This window comes from Apium graveolens, chromosome 9 (assembly GCF_009905375.1).
Source record: "Apium graveolens cultivar Ventura chromosome 9, ASM990537v1, whole genome shotgun sequence".
Taxonomy (NCBI): Eukaryota; Viridiplantae; Streptophyta; class Magnoliopsida; order Apiales; family Apiaceae; genus Apium; species Apium graveolens.
In genome coordinates, this window is record NC_133655.1 from 131,417,814 (window position 1) to 131,436,224 (window position 18,411).

Here is an 18,411-nt window from a genome sequence, read left to right on the forward strand (position 1 = left end):
ATGTTTAGGCATCGGAGGAATAAGGTTGGAATTATTCGAAGCAGTTGTCAGAATCAGTGTGAAGACCTCAAGGATTCCTAGTGTAGTTGGTTATATTTGGTAGAAAACTTAACAGTGGTTTATACGGGTATAATACGAAGGCCTGAGAGCGGAACTAGTCGTCTATGAACCAGACCCGTGCACGAGACGTCAGTGATCCGTGAAAGAAAACGGAGTATTATTTTTAAGGAATACTGTTAAGTGGATTTTGTACTCGAGGAGTCTGGAAATATTTTGAGGTATAAAATCCAGGAGATTAGAAGGCCTGCGGATACAGAGAAGTACAGCCCAAGGATTTACTGGATTTATTTTTAAATCAATGACTGATTTTTATTGAATGAATAAATGAAAATTAATCATTTATTTATTAAATTTAAAATCACATTTGATTTTAAAATAAATAAATTAAAAATTAATTTTTATTAAATAAATAAATTAATCTCAAAAGATTTATTTATTTAATTTAATATCAATAGTTATTTTTGGAAAAATAAAATTAATGTTTGAATTTTAAATAAATAAATAAATAAAATCAGATTTTATTTATTTATTTATCTTAAAATCAAATGTGTATTTTTTATTTTATCCATCTTGCTAGTCAGAAAGTCGAATGAGAATTGAATCATTTTGATTCAAACAGATTTTGGCAAGTGCAAAAGAAAATCGGAAAATATGGTACAAGGCAGTGTTTTGTTTGTGCAGTAAATCAAAAGAATCCAGTACAAGTGCAATTATTTGTTATTGCTCGCGGACCCCAGGTGAATAACAAAAGAAACCAAACAAAACAATAACAAGGCAAAGTAAGTCGCCACAGAAGGATTTTTGAAAATAAAAATTGTGGTTGTCCATCACCCCACTCGCGCGTGGCACACACGTCTGGCGACTCCTCCTTGTTTTGAACATGGGCGGCACATCAGCTCCTAGGCGCATGGCTCTTGTCTCCCGCTTGTTTTGTTCGGTCTTTAAAATGAGTACAACATAGGAAGTAATCAAATGCAATGTCGCCACAGACAGTATCGCCATAGGCGATTAGTGTTAAGGCAAAGGCGGCTCCCTGTTGTCGCCACACAGCTTTTACTCCCAACATTAGTCACCACAAAAATTATTTCAAGTGCAATTCTACTGCTCTGATCGCAATACAGGCTGTACAATTCAAAACAAATGGACAAGAGTCAGCCACGTAATATCATTATCTCTTCTACAATTCTACCACTACAAAACCAATTTTCAGCAGATTGAAAGAAGTAATACTTCTCAGCAAAAACTCCATTAAAGCTCTGCAGAATTTTTTGTAGAGTTAGTTGATTTCATTTATTGAAATTAAGGAGAGAAGTGCTGCATAATATATTTCACACTATTAAAGCCTTACAAACTTTTAACACTCTGTTATGGATGTAAACTAAGGTATATAATTGCTGTGTTTATTATTAAGGAACGTGAGTTTCGTGGCTCGATTTGACTGCTCTTGTGTTTCCTGACTCAATCTGCCTTAAAAAGATGCCTAAGTACCTTGTTGATTGCCAAGGATCAAGCCAAAAAACGTAATTCTGATCTGTGGGGTGAGGCCCCTTATATAGATGTTGGGAGTCCTTGAATTGGACTTGGGTTAGGAGACTTGGTGGGCAAGTCTCAGAATTAGAATGGACTTTGGAGTCCTAGGAAATAGGAAACGGATTCCTTATCCTATCAGGTCCATTGGGGGCTAATCTTCAAGGATTTATATCCTCATTGGGACTCATTTTGACAGCTGATTTATACCTTATTAATTAATTAAGAAATTAATTAATATTCTGGGTTTTGGGCCCTTTCTAATTGGGCTTCGTTATTGGACCGTATCTGGTCTAATTAATTTTAACACCCATTATATTCCTAGGCTATTTTTTACCCCTATCAAGGATCTTGGGCCTCTTCTAATGGGCTTAACTGTCAGCCCAATGTTAATACAATTAATGTGATATTAATTACACAATCAGGGTTTATTTTATTCCCTATCATTTGCCCCCCAACTTCTGGGAAACCGTAAAAGATTTCACAGAAGTTAAGTTCATTCGTTCCCTTACAGGGTATCGTTTTGGCGTAAAGTGTAGAGCGACCTACACATTTACAACGATTTGCCTTGTACACGGATTCAGGGTTGTTTTTAGAACTTCCCTTTTATTTTCTTACCTTTTTCCTTTTCTTTAGGAATTTTCTGGTATTTTTCAGGAATTTTCCCTTAATTTCTGGGAATTTTTCCTAATTTTCAAGAATATTATGATACTCACAGATATTACTTCTTTAATATTTCAAGAATATTTTATCAAAAATAATTTTTGAAATTATTTTCAATTTTTCCCTAATTTTTCTGGGATTTTTCTGAAATTTTCAGCCCTTTTTCGACCAGGATCCTAGTCGAAATTTTGACCTGGATCCTAGTCGAATTTGGGCCTGCTCCTGAGCCCTGGTCGAACAATTTCGGCTAGGATTCACGACCAGGATTTCGACCTGGATCCTAGTCGAGTTAACGACCTGGATCCTGGTCGAAGTTTTGGCCGCAACATGATTCCTGTTCGTGAAACTTCGACTAGGATTCACGACCTGGATCCTAGTCGAGTTTACGACTTGGGTCTAGGTCGAAATCCATGCCACCTTTTGACTCCTGTTCGTGAAACTTCGACTAGGATTTACGACCAGGGTTTCGACTTGGATCCTAGTCGAGTTTATGACCCGGGTCTTGGTCGAAATTCATGCCACCTTTTGACTCCTGTTCGTGAAACTTCGACTAGGATTCACGACCAGGATTTTGACCTGGATCCTAGTCGAGTTTACGACCTGGGTCTAGGTCGAAATTCATGCCACCTTTTGACTCATATTCGTGAAACTTCGACTAGGATTTACGACCAGGGTTTCGACCTGGATCCTAGTCGAGTTTACGTCCTAGGTCTTGGTTGAAATTTTGCTCATCTTTAGGCTCCTATTTGAACTAATTTGTCCAGCATGCACGGCCTAGATCTCGACTTAGATCCTGGTCTTTTTGGCTCTTCTTTGTATTTGGGCTTTAATTCGGGCCTCTTATATTTCAAAATCCTCTTTGAATTTGGGCCTCTATATTTCCAAATCCTATTTGGATTTGGGCTTTGATTCTTTGAATTCGAACCTTGACTGGGGCCTTTATATTTCCAAATCCATTAAGAATCAAAGAAATCGTTAAGAATCTTCGAGGACATTCCGGAAGGTTCTGAAACGTGGGTTTTTTCTTATCATGGTGATTAACATAATCGTCCCTTAAGACTATCGATTTGTTGTTTAGCCTCAGCCAGGATTTTCTGATCATTTTCTAGTGAACGTTCTATTCTTCATGAACTTGTTTTCGTGGATGTCCTAGTCTTCACGAAATTTGTTCTCATGGATTCTTTAGCCTTCGCGGAACTTGTTCTCATGGACGTTCTAGTCTTCAAACTTATTCTCGTTGGGCGCCTAATTTTTCAAGAATTCTCAAGGAATTTCATAAGAGTTCCACCAGAAAACCTTTAGGAGGGTCTGGATCAACCCTATATGGGTTCCGGTCGGCTATGAGGCCTTCATGTGGCCTGGTCGGAAAATTCTGCTCTTTTTGGATGTTTGGCCCTTTTTCTAGTGAGCGTTATGTACTTGTTCTCGTGAACGTTCTACTCTTCACTAGGAGCATCCCTTGGCTTTAGTTCATGGTTTTCTTGGAACCTTCTCTTAGGGGCCATCCCTATTAGTTCCGGACGTCTGTAGACGTACCTTCGAGGACGTCCTAGTCAGCCTAACCCTCCATATGGAGGAGTCAGCTTCAAGGACTCTTGGTCGGCCATAACCTTAATATCTAGAGCTTCTTGGCCCTTCGGGATCCTATTTCGTGGAAGTTCTTGAACTTCAATATTCTCAATATCAATTCGTGGATTAGACTTCTCTCTTTTTTATTCGAGGGAGTACCTTGTCGGGTGGGGACCTCATCCAAGGACCCTTTAGATGGTCAAAGATCTTCATGGATGGCTATTCGACCTCCTCTGGTTGGTCAAGGGGAAACATTTTTTCTTTCTTGGACGACATGTCTCGATGGACCTCGAACATAAACTATCATGTTCGTGTTCTTGATGGGTCCTCATAATTCAAAGGAACCTTGTTAAAGTTGGCCTAACCCCTCTTATTTTCCCATTGGTTAAGTTTGTTCCAATTAGGCGAACAGCTTCCTGAGGCGGGGATGTGCGGGGATCATGCCTTGTATTTGGTACATCTATTCGTTTTAGAACTTTCAATACTTCACAAATTAAAGGAGGAGCCTGGCTGGCTTAAGGCATCCCTTGGAGGCCGGTCTGCTGGAGCCCTTTCCGAGGGATCTCCAGTTGGTCAAAGGCTTTCTCTTGAGGCTGATCAGCCTTTTTTGGTTGGCTGGAGTTTGTAATGTAGACTTCAATTGACCATATACATTTCATGAAGTTAGCTTTCTAATATCTTTTTCTTATTAGGCCAATGCCTACTTTGCAGCTTCTTTCACTAGGAGTGCAAAATGAAGGAGTGAGCACATGGCCTTGGCGGCATTGATGAAGAAACTTGAGAGAAAGTTTCAGGAGTGGGAGTCTAGAGCTCTTTTAGCATTTATCGACGGTCGGAAGACTTATTCAAGATGATTGACACCCATGATGATGAGGTGCGCCCTATTAATATATCCATTGGCTCTGTTCATAGCTCTTACCCGGATATGGTAAATTTGCGGGGCTTTCCTAGCCTTTGGGTTGTTTCTGAGGTTGCCATTATTGGTCAATCATCTGATTTTGGACTATAGATTATCCTTCAGTGTTTAGGCCTTGCATGGCTTTGTTTTCCGTGCGTGGCTTTTATCTATTTGCGGTCCTTTATGGACTTGAACATCTTCAGTGTGTAACCTAATTGTTCATCATGACTTGATTTCTGATCCTTCAGGATCTCCTGCATTTGTAGTTTGATTTCATATTCATCTTTTATTTTCGGTACTTTGGTCCTTCGGGAATTTTAGTCATTGGATGCTCGTACACTGGTCGACCTTATTCCTCCATTTACTACTAAGTACTAGGAACATGTCTTTCATGTCCTAAACATATTAAACCTTTAGCTTCGAAACGCGCCAGGCATGAGGCACTTTGTCACTACTCAGGGTTTCCAACTTGTAGGATCCTCGTCCTCATGTTTCCTTGACCTTATACGGTATTTCCCAATTTGGGATTAGCTTTTCTTTCTCTTCAACTCCTGAAGCCTCAATCTTTCTTAAGATCAAGCCTCCTTGGTAAAAGAACCTTTCTTTAACTCTTTTATTAAAATAGAGGGAGGCTCTTCATTGATGCTCTGCATAGCGGGAGCTGGCCTCATCTCTGACCCCGTCAATGGGATCGAGAGCGAGCCTCATGCCTTCTTCATTGGTTTCCGATTCATAAACTTCAATCCTAGGGGATCTATGTGTGATTTCAAGGGGTGGCACTGCCTCGGCTCCGTAAGCCAGCATGAATGGGGTTGCTTCAATTGTCACTTTGCAGGTGGTACGATATGCGCATAGTATAGGCAGCAACTCATCCACCCAAGTATCTCTCGAGCGTTCAACCCTCTTTTTAAGTCCATCAAGGATGATTATGTTAGCAACTTTCGCTTGCTCGTTTGCCTGAGGATGTGCAACTGAGGTGAAGCGAAGTTCTATGTTGTTATTGTTGCAGTACTCTCTGAGCTCTGCATTATTAAATTGTTTCCTATTATCCATGACAAGGATGTGTGGGATTCCATATCGGCACATGATATTCTCCCACAAGAATCATATTATTCCATTTAGAAATCTAAAAATATATATATGTTGTGCAACCTATTCAGTTGTGATCTTAGCCAAAGGCTTAGCTTCGACCCACTTAGTGAAATAGTCTATGGCTACAATTAAGAACTTTCTTTGTGTCGTGGCCATGGGGAAAGGCCCAAGTATATCCATTCCCTACATAGCAAAAGGAATGGGAGAGTTGATGGAAATCAGCATCTCAGGGGGTCGTCGAACAACCGGTGCATGCTTCTGGCAATGATCACACTTTTTCATATAATCTTTGGCATCGGCCATCACCTCTAGCCAATAAAAGCCTAAACGGGTTATCTTATGAGCGAGTGCTTTGCCCCCCAAGTGTTGCCCACAGATACCTTCGTGTACTTCTTCAAGATCCAGGCGTGCCTCATCGGGCTTGAGACATTTTAAGTAAGGAACCACATAAGATCTTTTGTACAAAATCCCATCGATCAAAGTGTATCTCAGTGCTCGAACAACCAACTTTCGGACTTCAATCACGTCATTTGGCAGCCAACCAATTTGAATATGGGCCTTAATGGGATCTATCCATGACATCCCCAACCCTGTAGGAGCTACAAGCTTAACATCAATGCTCCGTGTCTTCAAATTGCGGAAGTATACACTTCCTGAACTTTCCTCTATCTCAGATGAAGCAAACTTTGACAATGTATCTGCCTTAGCATTTTCCTCTCTTGGGATGTGCTCAACATGGCATTCATCGAATTGAGTCATCACAACCCTTACTAGGCGGACATACTTAGCCATTGTATCATCCCTTGCCTCAAACTCTCCCTTGACCTGGGATATGACCAACCTCGAGTCTCCACAGACTTTTAAGTTCTTGACTCTCAGTGTTCCTGCTAAGCCGAGGCCAACTATCAGAGCTTCATATTCTGCTTCATTGTTTGTAGTTGGGAAGTCTAGCTTCATAGAATATTCAATCAAGAACCCATCAGGGCTTTGTAAAACCAAACCTGCTCCACTTGAATTTGTTTTTGATGCTCCCTCAAAATAGAGAACCCAATATTCTTTCTTCTTATCATCCTGTTCCTTGTCCCCCTTATCAACTTCCTTGTCTTGAGGTATGGTATCCTACTGCCCCCCGACTTCTTGGTAGGGTATGGTACATTCCACCACGAAGTCAGCCAATGCATGGGCTTTTATTGCCGTTCGTGTCTTATACTTGATGTCGAATTCTCCCAGCTCTATTTCCCACTTTATCAACCTCCCACTAGCCTTGGGACTATGAATGATATTTCTCAGGGGTTGATTTGTTAGCACCTCAATCTTATGAGCCTAGAAGTAAGGACGCAACTTTCTCGAAGCCATTACAAAGGCTAAAGCAAACTTCTCAAAAGTTGAATAATTTAACTCAGCTCCATGCAGAATTTTGCTGACATAGTATACGTGTTTCTGGATTTTGAGTTCCTCCTTAACCAATACAGCGCTCAAGGAATTCTCTGAAACGGCCAAGTACAAGTATAAAACTTCATTCAAAGCTGGCTTGGCCAACAACGGGGCCTGGGCCATATATTTCTTTAATTCTTCGAATACATTCTGGCTTTCCTCACTCCATACAAAATCCTTAACTTTCTTTAAGGACTTGAAGAATGACAAGCACTTGTCCCCAGACTTGGAGATAAATCGTCTTAACACAGCAACCCTTCCAGCGAGCTTTTGAACATCTTTGATAGTTTTTGGTGGTTCCATGTCCAGGATTGCCTTTATTTTATCGGGATTGGCCTCAATTCCTCTCTTGGAGACCATCAATCCCAAAAACTTTCCAGACCCTACTCCGAAAGCACACTTCGTACGATTTAACATCATCTTATGGTATCTCAGGACCTCAAAAGCTTCCCTCAAATGGGTTATATGGTCAGTCTTTACTAGACTCTTGACTAACATGTCATCGACATAAGCTTTCATGGTCTTGCCAATAAGATCCTTAAAAATTTTATTTACCAACCTTTGATAGGTGGCTCCTGCATTCTTGAGACAAGATAACAATAAACACCAAAGTTAGTGATGAATGATACCTTTGGGATGTCGTCCTTGTGCATCTTGATCTGATTGTATCCACTAAATCCATCCATGAAGCTCAGCATCTCATGTCCAGCAGTGACATCTATCAAAGTATCTATCCTTGGCAATGGGTAACAGTCCTTAGGGCATGCGTCATTCAGATCAGTGAAGTCCACACACATCCTCCATTTTCCATTGGCCTTCTTCACCATTATAAGGTTTGCTAACCATTATGGAAATTGTATCTCCTCAATGAAACCAGCCTCTAAGAGCTTCTCTACTTCCTGTTTTATAGCTTCTTGCCTCTCTGGGGCAAAACTTCTTTTCTTTTGCTTCACCGTCTTCCGACTCGGATCCACATTCAGCTTGTGAGTAATTAGTTCCGGGTTTATGCCTGGCATATCAGCTGCCGACCATGCAAACACATCACTATTTTCTTGCAAAAATTTCACTAACTTTCCTCTAAGGGGCTCCTCTAGCGTGGCTCCAACGAAAGTAACTTTCTCAGGATCCTCAGGAGCTAAAGGAGTCGAAACCAAGTCTTCAGCTGGCTTCCCTCTTTTCTCATCGTTCTCTCGAATATCCAGATCTTCAATAGGCAGAACTTGCCCCCCAACTTCATCTGCCTTCAGAGAGGCTACATAACAACTTCTAGCCATTTTTTGATCTCCTCTCTCTTCTCCAATTCCATTCCGAGTGGGAAATTTTATAACTGAATGGTAGGAAAAAGGGACTGCCTTGAAGGCATATATCCATGTTCTCCCCATGATAGCATTGTAAGTTGAACTAGCCTTCACCGCCACAAAGTCCAACATCTGTGTTGCTTGCCTTGGTTCCTGTCCTTTAGTTGTTGGCAACTTGATTATCCCTTCCACGGGGCACTCCACTCCCGCAAATCCATATATCGGCATGTCGGTTGGGGTCAACTTTCCGCTTCTTACTTTCTTTTTCCCTGGCGGTTAATTTCTGATCACTTTTTATTACCATGGCTGCCTGAACTACCGAAGTATAGGTCTTTAGTTGTAAATTACAACTCCACTCCGAATTTAGGGTTTCAATCCCTGTTGAAACCTTTGCTTTTTGAGCTTCATATTTTACATAATCTGATGCAAATCTGGCTAATTCCGTAAACTTAGCCTCTGTTAGGCACAAAGCATGCACTAAATAAATCACGCAAGTATACGCGTTCGCAAGTAATATAGAATGATTTCTAGTTCATTCCCACAGAGACTCTGATTAATTATATTTAATTAACACTTACTCACCAATGTATGATTATTCTTCAATGCCAAGACAATAACAATTAAGATTGGTAAACTAATAATTACTACGAGAATTAAACACTTGAATTAATAATATTAAACACACATGAGATCATAACTTAATTACTACTTCTTTCAATAGTTATTGTTATTAACCTTAGCATGTAATGGTGATGATATTAATCGAACAACACGAAACTGATAAATGCCAACTTTCATTGTACGAATACCATTCTACCAAGCATCCACAATTAAGATAGAAGTTGAATAGGCATCAATTATGTTGAGATCCTATATGTCTACAGAATTTGACAACATAACAATTTAAGCGCAAGTTATTTATGATGATTACACAGGGCAAGTAAAACGGTTAGAGTTACCCGCTAATCATGCATACAATACATGAACCTATACTAGCATGGCAAGTTCTAAATCTCAAGATTCACTGTCGCTTCACAAGAGATTAATAGGATATCTTACATGTTCGCGATGCATATAAGATGAATAAGCACAACCTATACTAGATATCATACAATCACCACATACCAAGGTATTAAACAATTAACCAAAGAAATCTATAGTAAATCTACTAGGATCCCAAGATCATGATTAGCCCATAATAGAACTCATCGTCACCATGGGTTCATATGAAAGCATGATAATAACACAACGATATAAGGCTAATAAAAATACTTAATAAATAATGAAGTACATCACAAGAGTATGAAGGTTCAAAGCATAAAGAAAACTAGCATCCACTATTACAACGAATTAAAAGAATCACAAGATAAACGTATGCTTCCTCTTTTTCGTTGTTGTATGCTAAAACGGTCTTCTCAATCTTCTTGCCCTTGCTCTTGATGAAGAAAACGTCTTCCCATAAGGTTTATATAATATCCCAAGAGAACCAGCGCTAACAGAAGCCCAATTGTACTCGAATTAATAAAATCCAGATTCTGAAATTTCGCCCGCACGCGGTCGCCTGCTGTCTCCACGCGGCCGCCTGCTCCTGGCGCGCGGCCGCTTGCTGCCCTTCTGGAAAATATTTTATTTTGCTTCTGTTTTTGCTGATTTCTTTACTGATCACCCCTAGACTGATTCCAAGCACTTTCTTAAGCTTTATTTGATGAAAACCACCTATCTAAGCAAGTTATACCCTGAAATGCAAAAATACTGTCAAATACACAAAATACTTGAGTTAAAGACACCAATTCAAGCCGTTATGAGACGCTCTAAGTGGTATAAAATGCCACTTATCACACCCCCAAACTTGAATCGACGCTTGTCCTTAAGCATCACAGACTCAAACTTAGAATAAAACATGCATGAATGCAACTTATATGAATGCAGCGATCCCCTCGCGATGACTAAACCAACCAACACATGACATATCAACAAATGCAATTAGGAAACTAAAGATCAATCAAATCACGCAAGCTAACATACAACTAGAAATGTGGTGTGTGCGAATAATTAACAGATATGCTTCGAAACTAAATCAATCACCATAATTTAATTATCCTCAAGGCAATCACAAGCTTATACGAAGAATATATTCTAGATACAAAATGACTTATAATACTTCAAGATTATTGGAGTTTATTACGGAATCATGCTTTTATTCAACACATAAAACAAATGCTTATTTGATCGTACAATGAGTGAGGTCCACAAAAGACTTATGCAATGATACCCATTTAGCAAGTGTTAGGTTAGCGGATCCCAGACTATAAAAGTCTTAGGTCACTAGGCACAAAGTCCCCTAAGAACTTAATAACTCGAATACCAAAGAGCCCACTCGTGATCAATTGTGCATTAAACCATATTTTTTCTTTTTTTTTCTTTCTTTTTTTTCTTTGTTTCTTTTTTCAATTTCGGAGCAAGTGCGTTTCGCTCCATCTTGCTCAACCCTAGACTACTCGTATACAATACGAGCCGGCTACTAGCCATTTGACGCATAGCCACAACTAGCAATGAATTCCAATTTTTTTCCAATTTTTATCTTTTCTTGTCTTTTATCATTAAGAGCCTAGCATGCATTCTAAGTATAAGCAATAGATTAACCTCAAAAACCATCAAACCATGACAACAATCTAGTCCTTAAGCATACTCTAAGGCTTAGTAAAATTACAAGTGTTTCTAGCATACATATCAACCTAACAAGATTCAACATCACTTTAACGCTATCACCACACTCGCATCAATATCACATATTAATCGGTAAAGCAACACAAAGGGATCATGGTATATGCATGAGCTATATGACATGATAAAAAAGTTATAAATCTTTAAAAAAAACTATATGACAAAAATGCAACTATATGAACTAAACTAACATGAAAAATGCAACTACATGACACACACAAATATGTTCCTTAACTACCACCCCAAACATAGAAAGGAACACAGGGTATACCTACTCAGACGAATCATCATCATCACCCTCAGAGGGTGGAATGTCAGGAGGTGGATAAGCAGAATCCTCACCAAAAACGGGCCACTGGATGTTAGCTCCAAGGCCTCTAAATGCAGTCCCAAGTGCCTGGGTGAGCTCCTCCGCAAACCGACTCTGCGACTCATACATCGTATCCATCCTCCTCAAAAGCCTCATGTACTGGACATCAGCCAATCCTGAACCATCTCCTCCCTGAGCCTGACTAGGCCTAGCCATGGTAGCACCAGCTGCTGGAACTCCTTCTGGAAAGTGATACCCCAAACCATGTGACTTGGGCTCTCCACCCGTCCACTCCTGCATCGCATTCAAAGTCGATGAATTAATAGGAGCGGCCAGCATCTGCAACTGCTCATAAGAAGGCCACTGGACTCCAACTGCCTTACAAAGCTTCGTGACAATAGAGGCATATGGGATAGAGTATTACGATTTCCCCTTAAAAACTTCAAAATCCCTTGGTAGATGTACTCACCAAGGTCCACATAATTTTCATCATTCAGAATTCCTCATAACAACCTCGCCCTCTCCACTATAACCTCATGTGCATGCAAAGAAGGAAGAATATTAGCACATATAAATGCATTCCAAGCAAACCTGCTCATCACGACAACAGGGAAACTACGATAATCATTGGATCCCCTTTTGAACTTCCACAATGTGCCCGGCTGACTGAGAGTAGCAATAATCAAGTTCAAATCAAAGTCCTCGGGGGTCTTTGCATTCCAATGCTCCTTTTGTGGTTTCCTTTGTCATTGTCCAATCACGGTGAATCGCCTCGGGCTGATAATCAACAGTAAGCCCACGAACAACAGAAAACCCATTCTTATCGGTCTTGCCATTCGCATAGAACTCGCAAACGACACTCATCGGAACCGCCTCAGGTGACTCACAGAATGTAATCCATCCCTTCTCACCAATCATCGGTAGCAACTCACCATCCTTCCCTGATGGCAAGAACCCTCTCTCCCTCATAATAGGCTTAGTCAGAAGCTTGGTGTACTCTTCTTCAGCAGCTCTATCCAACAATCGGGGCCTCGCAGCAGTATTCCTCGAAGAATCAGTAGCAGTCGGGTTGGTGCTGATGCTACCCACAGTTCGTGCTCTCTTTGGGGCCATGAAAACTGAGAATAAGAGTTGGAGAGTTTGTGTTTGGTGTGTAGGAGAGATTTTGTAGAGTTGAAAGTGTGTGGGATGTGTATGGAGAGCTTGTATGTATTTATAGGGCAAAATTAGGGTTAGAATTTGATTAGGAGTGGGGATTGTGGCAAGGTATGGGGGGAAATCGTGGGTTAATGGGTTATATTTTTCTTAGGCTGAAAAATTGTTCTTTAAAAGTCAGGGTCGCACGCGGCCGCCTAGCACCAGCACGCGGGCGCTTGCTGGCACGCGGTCGCGCGCTCCTAGCACGCGGGCGCCTACTAGGCTTCTGGAAATTTTTTCTTCTGCAACTTTTTTTTTTTGATTTTTTTGGGATTTTGGATAAATTACTATATTCTAAGGTGTCCTATGGTCTTATATCTTGGGTTGCCTCCCAAGAAACGCTTCTTTTACGTCATTAGCTTGACGTGGAGTTATGCGATCAAGTTGACAATAAAACGGTACTAACAACTTCACGGTTTTCCGTATCGCCATAATAGTGCTTCAATCTCTGACCATTTACTTTGAATACTTGGCCCGGATCATTCTCCAAAATCTCCACCGCTCCATGTGAAAACACAATTTTGACGATAAATGGTCCAGACCACCTTGATTTCAACTTTCCAGGAAAAAGTCGGAGACGAGAGTTGAATAGAAGAACTTGTTGCCTCGACACGAATGACTTAGGCGATAGCTTCCTGTCATGCCACCGTTATACCTTTTCCTTATACATTTTGTTATTTTCGTACGCTTGAAGTCGAAATTCATCAAGTTCATTTAACTGAAGCATTCGCTTCTTCCCAGCTGCATCTAGATCAAGGTTTAACTTCTTCAATACCCAATAAGCCTTATGCTCAAGCTCCGCAGGTAAATGATATCCCTTACCATAGACAAGTTGAAACGGGGACATCCCAAGTGGAGTCTTGTATGATGTTCTATAAGCCCAAACAGCTTCATCGAGCTTCAAAGACCAATCTTTCCTTGACGGACAAACGACTTTCTCTAGAATGCGCTTGATCTCTCTATTAGACACTTCAGCTTGACCATTAGTTTGCAGATGATAGGCAGTAGCAATGCGATGATTCATATTGTAGCGTTATATCATAGAAGTGAACTTACGATTGCAGAAATGCGACCCTTCGTCACTTATGATAACTCGTGGTGTTCCAAACCTTGTGAATATCTGTTTATGAAGAAAACTCAACACTACCTTTGCATCATTAGTCGGTAGAGCTTTGAATTCTGCCCATTTTGAGACATAATCAACTGCCAGCAAGATGTACTGATTATTGCAGGACGAGATATAAGGGTCCCATGAAATCGATTCCCCAAACATCGAAGACCTCAACTTCAAGTAGTACATTTAAAGGCATCTCATCCTTTCTGGAAAGATTCCCAACTCTTTGGCAATGATCACACCTTAAAACGAACTGATATGCATCCTTAAACAACGTAGGCTAGAAAAAACCTGCTTGAAGAATACGAGCTGCTGTCTTTTCACCACTATAATGTCCACCATAAACTGTGGAATGAAAGTCTCAGAATATCCCCTCCGTCTCATAGAATGGGATACATCTCATGTTGATCTGGTCAGCTCCTTGTCTAAACAAATATGGTTCATCCCACATGTACCACTTCACCTCATGCAGAAACTTCTTCTTTTGAGCCGCATTCATATTAGGAGGCATTATATTGCTAACAAGATAGTTCACAATGTCTGCGAACCATGGCTCTTCCTCTTGAATTGTGAACAACTGCTCATCCAGAAAAGATTCGTTGATCAATATTTTATCATGTGAAGTAGAATCGGGATTCTCCAATCTAGAGAGATGGTCAGCTACTTGATTTTCAGTACCTTTTCGATCCTTGATCTCTAACTCGAATTCCTGTAGTAGGAGAACCCAACGAATAAGTCTAGGCTTCAAATCCTTCTTTAAGACCAGATAGTGGATGACAGCGTGATCAGTGAACACTGTCACCTTTGTCCAAAGTAGATAAGATCGAAATTTTTCGAAACCAAAAACTATAGCCAAGAGCTCCTTCTCAGTAGTGGTGTAGTTCAGTTGGGCTATATTTAGCGTCTTAATAGCATAGTAGACCACATGAAAGATATTAGTCTTTCGCTGCCCAAGAACTGCTCCCACTACATAATCACTTGCATCATACATCATCTCAAAAGGTTTTCTCCAATCGGGTGCCGTAATAACTGGTGCGGTGATTAAACTCTTCTTGAGAGTCTCGAATGCTGCCAATCATTCATCATCAAATTTGAAAGGTACATCTTTCTCGAGCAAGTTGCACAACGACTTATATATCTTAGAGAAGTCCTTGATGAAACGCCAATAAAAACCCGCATGACCAAGAAAGCTACGGATTCTTTTCACAGAAATAGGTGGCGGAAGATTTTTAATGACGCCCACATTGGCTTTATCCGCCTCAAGACCTTTACTAGAGACCTTATGCCCAAGAATGATGCCTTGTTGCACCATGAAGTGACATTTTTCCCAATTGAGCACCAGATTGGTCTCAACACACCTTTTGAGCACCAAACGGAGATTATTCAAGCATTCATCATACAAATGTCCAAAGACGGAGAAGTCGTCCATGAATACTTCGACATTATTTCCAATCATATCAGAGAATATGGCCATCATACATCTCTGAAAAGTGGCAGGTGCACCACATAAGCCAAAAGAAACTCTGCGAAAAGCAAGTGTGCCAAATGTACAAGTGAAAGTAGTCTTCTCTTGATCTTCTGGTGCAATGCAAATCTGATTGTAGCCCAAATAGCCAACCAGAAGACAATAATACTCATGACCACCCAACCTGTCAAGCATCTGATCAATGAATGAAACAGAGAAGTGATCCTTCCTCGTGGCTTTATTCAACTTCCTGTAGTCCATGCATACCCTCCATCATGTGATTGTTTGAGTGGGGATGAGCTCATTCTTCTCATTTTTTACCACACTAATACCTCATTTCTTAGGCACATTGCACGGGGCTCACCCAAGAATTGTCAGAAATAGGATATATGATTCCTGCATCCAGCCATTTTAGAATTTCTTTCTTCACCACTTCTTTCATGATAGGATTAAGCCTTTGTTGTTGCTCAATAGTCGGCTTGCTACCTTCCTCTAGCAGAATTTTATGCATGCAATACGAAGGGTTGATCCCTTTTATATCTGCTATAGTCCATCTGATGGCCAATTTGAATTCTCTCATAATCCTCAAGAGCTTGTCCTCATCACTACCTGAAAAGTCAGATACAATAATAACAGGCAAAGTAGATGCATCACCTAAAAAAGCATACCTCAAGTGTTCAGGCAGTGGTTTAAGCTCCAAAGTAGGTGCTTCCTCAATAGATAGTTTGAGCTTTCCCTCAGCATTCTTGAGATCAGTATTACCAAGAGATTCAAATGGCATGTCTAACTTCCGTTTCCAAGGAGAAGCATTCAGATATTGTAACCGCTCATTACCTTCATCATCTTCACTGTCAAAATCCCCCAATAAGGCCTTTTTTAAGGCGTTAGACCTTAGCACATGATCAAGTTCTGAAGTAACTACAGAATCGACCAAATCCACCTTGAAGCACTCCTCATCTTCCGTATGGAATTTCATCACATTTAAAATATTGAATGTCACATCTTGATCTTGCACCCTCATAGTGAGTTCACCTTTTTGCACATTTATCAAGGTACGGCCTGTAGCCAAGAAAGGTCTTCCCAAGATTATGGGAATCTTCTTATCATCCTCGAAATCCAGAATGATAAAATCTGCAGGAAAGATGAGCTTGTTCACCTTAACTAGCACGTCCTCCATGATGCCTCGTGGGTATGTAATCGAATGATCAGCCAATTGTAGAGACATGTAGGTGGGCTTCGGATCAGGAAAATTCAGCTTTTTGAAGATAGACAACGACATCAGATTGATGTTTGCTCCCAAATCACAAAGGCACTTGTAAAATGACAACTTGCCAATGGTGCAAGGAATGGTGAAGCTACCTGGATCCTTAAGCTTTGGAGGTAACTTTTGTTGTAGCACGGCACTGCACTCTTCCGTCAGAGCAATGGTATCAAGATCATCCAGTTTCACCTTCCTCGAAAGAATACCTTTCATGAATTTTTCATAACTAGTAATTTGCTCAAGAGCCTCAATGAAAGGTATGTTGATGTGAAGTTTCTTGAACACCTCCAGAAACTTACCAAATTGCTTGTCCAACTTTTGTTTTTGCAATCGCTTAGGAAAATATGGTGGAGGATAGAGCTGTTTCTCCCCTGTATTACCCTCAGGCAGAGTGTGTTCAACAGTAGTCTTCCTTGGTTCCCCCTTTTTCTCCTTTTGCATTCCTTCTTCATCTATAACTTCAACTTCTACATCTTTTGCTTTTTCAGCATCAGCAACTTTTCCAGACCTTAAGGTGACAACTTTAACTTGCTCTTTAGCTTCCTTCAGTATTGCTAGGAAGTGTGCCAGGTTGATGATTGAGCAAGGCATTGGCTATTTGTCCAATTTGATTTTCCAAGGTCTTGATAGAAATAGCCTGACTTTTGCACAACAGCTTTAACTCCTCGAAATCAGCACTAGAAGGTGGAGCATCACCTCCTTGTTGAGGATATGGTTGCCTTTGAGCAAGTTACTGAGGTTGCTGGAATTCAGGTGGATTAAACTGTTTATTTGCAGCTTGCTGATATAGTTGCTGAACAACATTCTGATTATTGCTCCATCTGAAATTGGGATAATTTCTGTTATTAGGATGATAAGTAACGGGCACAGGCTGATGCGGTCTTTGAAAATTATTCTCATACTGAACAGATTCATTAACAAGAGAACACTGATCCATAGAATGAGAGCTTGCATAAAGCTCACAGACACTAGATAATTGATTTACGCCATAGTTGGTTAAAGAATAGACCTTCATAGACAGCGTCGTGAGCTGTGCTGCAATAGTTGTAGCTGCATCAACTTCCAGAATACCTGCTACTTTTTAAGGAATCATCCTTTGAGTTGGGTTTTGATACTCGTTTGCAGCCATAGTTTTAATGAGATTATAGGCCTCAGTATAGCTTTTGGCCCACAAGGCGCCTCCAGAAGCTGCATCGAGCATGGGTCGAGATTGGACCCCCAAACCATTGTAGAAACCAGTGATCACCATCCAGTCAGGCATACCATGATGTGGACACTTTCTCAACATCTCCTTGTAGCGCTCCCAAGCTTCGCACATAGATTCTCCTGGTTTCTACAAAAACTGAGTAAGAGCACTCCTCATAGCTGCAGTTTTGGCCATTGGATAGAACTTCACCAGAAACTTTTGCACAAGATCTTCCCAAGTAGTGATAGGCCCAGCTGGTAAAGAATATAACCAGTCCTTAGCTTTGTCCCTCAGAGAGAATGGGAAAAGCCTCAGCTTGATAGCCTCATCAGTGACACCATTATATTTGAAAGTACTACAGATCTCGAAAAAATTCCTGATATGCATGTTGGGATCTTCAGTCGCAGCCCCTCCGAAAGAAACAGAATTTTGCACCATCTAAATAGTGCCCGACTTGATTTCAAAAGTATTGGTCTGAATAGCCGGATGAATGATGCTTGACTGAATGTCATCAATTTTAGGCCGAGAAAAGTCCATAAGAGCTGGATCATCTTGAGCTAGATGATCACCCATTATTTCAGGTTCTTTCTTTTCACTCTCTTTATCCGAATCT

General features: G+C 40.5%; 1 non-coding gene across 1 annotated transcript; it reads left to right on the plus strand.

The window, feature by feature from the left end:
- Positions 1-17,871: 17,871 nt before the first annotated feature.
- On the plus strand, positions 17,872-17,978 carry LOC141688228 (small nucleolar RNA R71). The gene has a single exon (XR_012561685.1). It is a non-coding gene; the product is annotated as a small nucleolar RNA R71 (small nucleolar RNA).
- The last annotated feature ends 433 nt before the right edge of the window (positions 17,979-18,411 follow it).